We start from the raw sequence: 6115 nt of genomic DNA on the forward strand, positions 1-6115 counted from the left end.
AATAGTTTTATTCAAATATATGGGGCATGCTGATGATCAGGCCGAATGCTGATTCACAGCTGAATTTTATTTTTTAATAACAGCACATGAAACAGAACAACTCACATAAAGGAAGCACCAACGCAGCTTTAACAGCTCCTCTCAGGCATTTCTCGTTATTGATAGCAAGGTCATGGATGGTGTGCACATAGACGTTCCTTCGCAATGTGTGTAATAGGCTTCATTAATTTTGTTTAGCTTGTCTGGTTAGTATGAGTCAAAATTATCACGTTTTCAAACTTGAAGCAGTAGGATTCCAATACAATATATAAGTAGCCAAGCCAACCCCAGATGCAGAGTTGCAAAATAGAGAGATGCAAAATAACTATACGGCTAAAACAGCAGGTATATACATATAAGTCATGTAAGGTCTAAACAGGCTTCGGGATGATTATCTTGGTCAGAACAAAAAATATTAATTGCACTGCAAAGGCCATGACATTAAAACAAATAGTAGCGGCATACTGTAAGGCATAAATATCACATGACTGTCTTATAAATAATGAACACAACAAAACACGAATATGCCACTCAGTGCCTCATTGATCATATGGTGCTCGGCTGCTGACCCAACAGACGCGGGTTCGATCCCAGCCATGGCAGTCCCATTTCGAAGGAGGCGAAAAGTTAAGAGGCCAGTGTACTGTGCGATGTCAGTGCACGCTAGAGAACCCCAGGTAGTCGAAATTATATGGAGCCCTCCACTATGGCATCCCTTATAGCCTGGGTCGCTTTGGAATATAAAACGCCAAAAAACGAAATTAAAAACACTAATGCAACTTTTTTTTACTGAAACAATACAAGCATACGCAGCAGAGGTGAAAAAATCTCGATCACACTGCACATAGCATAGCTAAAATGAGGCAAATTATGTGACTGCAATAAGGCATAGGAACTATAGTCTTATTTCGAATAATCAATGTTCTTAAAACACAAATGACCCTTTCTTGCTATAACAGCAATACAACCCAACTACACAGATAAGAAATTAAAATAATAATATAAGCACTATCTGTCAGGATCAAATTTCAGCAAGCATGCAACTAGAGATAAAAACAGGCATATAGCTGTGCATAAGTAGTAGGTGGCCTTCACGGCAATTAGCATGGTCAGAAGATAAACATTTCAGTCAAGCTGCATGTGGAATGACTAAAATAAGACAGGTTGTCTGACTGCTACAAGGTACAGGAACTATACTTGTCTCACTCAAAACAATAAAGATTATTAAATCACAAATGAGCCTTTTTTTGCTATAACAGCAATACATGCGCACAGATCAGAGGTTGAAATATTGACACAAGCACAACCATTCAGAATCACATTTCAGCAAGCACAGGACTAGAAATAAAAAGCAAGTATAAGTGTGCATAAGGAGTAGATGGGCTTTAAGGCAACTAGCACGGCCAGAAGAAAAAAATCTAAAACACGCTGCATATAGTATGATATTAACATTAACAAGTTATAAGACTGCTACAAGCCACAGGAACTATGGTCGTCTCTTACATAGACAATAAAAGTCATTAAAATCCACATATCCTCTCTTTTTTCCTGGAACAGCAATACAAATGCACTACGGGGGTGAAAAATAACTCTAGTACTAGCAGTCAGGAGCAAATTTACACAAGCATAGTGGGACTAGAGACCAAAACAGCAAGTATAACTCAATACAAGCAAATTTCAGATGGGCAACAAAATGCCCAGCTTGGTCAGAGAAAAAAAAATTGTTCAAGCACAAAGCATCGCATTTCTAGACACTTAAGTATACTACAACTGCTAGGTATCAATAAAGTGACACGTTTTCAAGATATTGCTTGGCTTCTCATTCTAGGCAGTCTTCTTTTCGGTTCTGCTATAGTGCCATCGAAAAGAAGAGTCACGTATACATGTAAAGCAGAAATCCTGCCACCTGGGCCAATGCTGAAAGAGGCTGTCTTGCTGGAAGGAAGACAAAAAAAAACCAATAAATATAGACACTTCTTTCAGTTCACCTTTTTTTTCAATCACTGACTGCATTTGAAAAAAAAGAAACTTGCAGCACAATACACAAATTGCAGCACCTTCACATGGTGTTGGCACCAAATGGTACTTGCGGCAAGGAATTAATCCTTGCACAAGTAAATGTACATACTTCCAGGAGTAAAACCACCACAAACAGACAGCCAAGTAAAGAGAGGTGCGTGAGGACTTAGCAGGCTAAGAATACCCAAGTTAACTTAAAGATACATTTCATGATTCTACCTAACTACACAGTCTGATATGCAGAAGTTTTCACAGTATCTATTGAAATAATCTACTGAATTCTGTGCTCTCTCAAAATCAATCATCTCTCAGCACAGTGTCACAGGAAAAATATCAACAGTTTGGAATGAAAAATCCTCAACCCAAGATGTTAATATCAACAAAAAATGTAGCACACTAGCAACACACTCATCGTTTAGTTTTGCTCAGGAGCACAGCTTTGTTCGCCAGTTTTCTTGCGCATTACCCGTTCAGTTGCATGTCGAAACCATGACATGGCTGCCTTTTTGATTTCTTTCAGCGTAGTTTGCTGTGCCTGAGTTAAGGTCTGCTGGTCGGTTAGGCAACCTATATACAAATGAGAGGGTATATGTTATGTATTTTTTATAGAAAAATATATCTCACCTCTAAAAATTTTTGGAGCCAAACTTTACTGCATTTCCTTACTGTTGAATCAGCAGGCAAGGGGCATGGGCTTGAGTAACAAAGGATGGCATATTTCTACACATCTTATTACCAATTCCATTGCTGGACTATGCCTTCTGTGCAGGCAGTATGAAAACAGTCCCAAATGCACACTATGAAAGCTGTAATTCTAGCTTGTTCTAACCTGTGGTAACATTCATGGCACTGCAGCCATGAGCCAATGAACCAGATGACAACAAAAATCCATGTGGCTAGTTGTGAAGTGCGTGAATGTGCAGATCTTAAAATAAACAATGAAAATTTGGCATTTTTTTTTCAAAGCAAATATCACTGGTCATGACGCAATCCTACCAAGACCTACAAATTCAATTATAAACACTTAATGTAGATATTGATTCTGTGATCTGATTTATATTCGAAGTCTTAAAGGGATACAGACACAGTGTTTTGGGGTCTTCATTTTTCTGCTTTTAATGAGACGTAAAAGCCTACTGATCATGGAAATGAGCTTAAATATCTAGTCCACAGAGCGAACAGTTAAACTGTTTTATATAAGTACTTTTGGTCTCTGTCACGTCAATGCCAGTGCTGGAGTCCATTATGGTATCATGTGATGGCATGGTTAGGACTTACCCCATGTTTTGCTAGTGACTCTGCCAACCAGTCCATATATAGATGATAGATGTCAGCATTGGCTAACAGCTCCTTTGTCAATGATTTTCGGCATGTGGAATCAGTGAAATCAGAGAATTTGGAATAGTAAAACCCTTTGTGCCCAGGACACAGATAGGATCACTTATTGAGTTTAAAATTTTATATCTGTGCTCCTTTAAGATTTGAAATAGCTTCCTCTAAATAATACTTACTGCACATGATTTTGCATATATTCAGCTCACAGAGCCTGTTCTTCCCTTGGCACCATACCAGCTGTAGCTAGAAGCCAGTTCAGATGTTAGAATACTTCGCACAATGTGAGATGTCTTTTCTCTTGCAGTGTCTCCATCTCGCACAGTCATGTGATTTCTCTAGATCAAAACAGAATTAGGTTCGAAATCAGACCAAGAAAATAAAATCAGGATTTCTCAAGTTAACAGTGGGGAACTCTATTGCTATAGTCAGTTTTTACCATACTGAAGGCAGCTGGCATGCTGTTGTGAAGTATCCCTAGGTGGTACAATTAAACATGCATATGCCCTCCATTACAAGCCCTCCATATGACACAGGGGCAGATTTGGCCCTCGCGAACAAATCATATGTAAAAACATGCATGACCTCATTTTTTAGATGCAAAACGCCCAAACAATACATATAGTTCAAATGAAATTGCAATAGTTCTCTTCAATACTATATATATCTAGGTTACAAACCAATAAAAGAAAATCTGTGCACATGCAACAGTTATAAACAGAATACAAAATTAAAACAGCCCCGCCCCGGCTCAGTGGTTACTGCGCTCGGCTGCTGTCCCGAAAGACGCGGGTTCGATCCACGCCGCGGCGGCCGAATTTCGTTGGAGGTGAAATTCTAGAGGCCCGTGTACTGTGCGATGTCAGTGCACGTTAAAGAACCCCAGGTGGTAGAAATTTCCGAAGCCCTTCACTACGGCGTCCCTCAGAGCCTGAGTTGCTTTGGGACGTTCAACCCGAACAAACCAATAAACCAAATCAAAAGTAAAACAGGAACTTTAGGCGCATATTCAGTCGAATGTTGAAGGCACGGAACATGCGACGAGCTAGGATCTAGTTGCTTTTGCGAGCAGCCAAGTATGTTTCTCTATGAGCAGCCGACGCTATTAGCTCAATGTCACGACGTGCCTCACGTGCAGGCGTGCACGCCTGTAAGCAGTGCTCCTCGGCACCGTAGCCATTATGCTGTCACCAGATTAATATACTGGCCCCCAGGAAGCTTCTGCTCATGTTGAGCCAGCGTCAGTCACTGAACTTTAATACCGCCGCTAAAATTACTTCAAAAGCTAGAAATAACGCTACACGGCTCACACACGACTACCGACTGCCACTTACTTTCACTTGCCGCATGTGCCATCCGTGTTTCCCGCTGCTGGAACCTTGCTGAATACGTAAAAAAATTTACACTCGTTACGCAACCAACATGCAGTAAGAACGTCAATAATTACCTGAAATTTTGGTCCAAAAAACGGAAAACTGGCTAATACACGCCTCTAACCACCAAGCTAAGCAAAATAACTTGCATTGTTTCAGTAGTGCGATGACGATGGTGGTGCCATTGAGCTAATGAGCTAAGAGCCTTTTTAATGTTTTTAAGCAACATGCACCTAAGACAAAAATAAAACTGTGATCCTAAATGAACAAAAAAATAACTGCAAAAAAAGATGTGTGTTATTAAGTGTCATGATCACTGCTCTAAGAGCACGAACAAGTGGCCAGTTGTTTTTGCCACTGATCTCCACTAGGTGGCTGGATGCCGCATTCCCGCTTTCCGAGACGAGCGCGAGTGAAGCCACCGGAAGTTGGACCGCTTGTCCCGGAAGTCGGGTGTCTGCTGTGTATTTCAACGCAAAAAGTCGCGTCTTTCGCCCTTTCGTTCTCAGTTTTTTGCGTTGTTTTCGTGTGATGTCTGCTGTTATATGAAAGGAACAAGCAAGCTGAACGCGAGAAATGTGAGCATTGTGTGCAGAACCCTGTAATTTCTGCGAAAGTGAAGAAAACAGGCATGCAGGTCTCACCCTGCCTCGGCAAAGGGGTACGTGCATTAAACACTATGTTCTTGCCTGGTTCTTGTATTCCGAGCGTAAAGGAGAAGTAGTGGAATGACGATGACCTTAAAACCGAATTTTCGTGCAGTAAAGAAAAGGCACAGCGCGAGAGGAACGACTGACAAGAAAGGCGAATGATGCAGTGCGCGTGAGAAGCGCTGTTAGAAGTCAACTGCACCAAGCACCACGAATTAAAGACCATTCAGGCTTAACTTGCTACAACATGAAACAGTACATGACAGGCTCCGTCGAAAAAGCAGTACCATACCTTTTGGAGGCGCTAATGTGAACCAACCGAACACCGTCGACACCTCACAAGATAGTAGCCTAGCCCTCGCTCCGGTTCGGTCTAAATATAATTCGGTAAAATGGTCGCTGCAAAGTAAGCTGCCTGGTGAATGTTTCAACCTATTCTTTCTTATATTTATCCCCCATTGATAGCATAACTTGGGCTTGAGCGTGGGAACAAGCATCGCAGTAAAGAGCACAGTTGGCGAAGCTAGGCAAACGAGACGACACCGAGCCGAGTAGACGAGGCTCCATACTTGCTGTGCGTAGCGGCGTCCTGTCGTCTGCTAGTGTCGCCCCATTGAAATGCAATGGGCCCTTATTTTTGAAACGTCCTTCTCGAAGACTGCGCTGGTCTCCTCGCTCAGTTGGCGGCGCAAAAGGTAGGCA

At 41.6% G+C, this 6115-nt stretch overlaps 1 long non-coding RNA gene across 1 annotated transcript; it reads right to left on the minus strand.

The window, feature by feature from the left end:
- Positions 1-1113: 1113 nt before the first annotated feature.
- Positions 1114-4881, minus strand: LOC149339833 (uncharacterized). The gene is made up of 5 exons (XR_016283562.1): positions 4838-4881; positions 4725-4772; positions 3570-3728; positions 2888-2983; positions 1114-2625 (listed from the first exon to the last, which is right to left on the minus strand). It is a non-coding gene; the product is annotated as an uncharacterized LOC149339833 (long non-coding RNA).
- Positions 4882-6115: the final 1234 nt, after the last annotated feature.

The sequence above is a fragment of the Amblyomma mixtum genome, chromosome 6, assembly GCF_055824585.1.
Source record: "Amblyomma mixtum isolate Tamu chromosome 6, ASM5582458v1, whole genome shotgun sequence".
NCBI lineage: Eukaryota > Metazoa > Arthropoda > Arachnida > Ixodida > Ixodidae > Amblyomma > Amblyomma mixtum.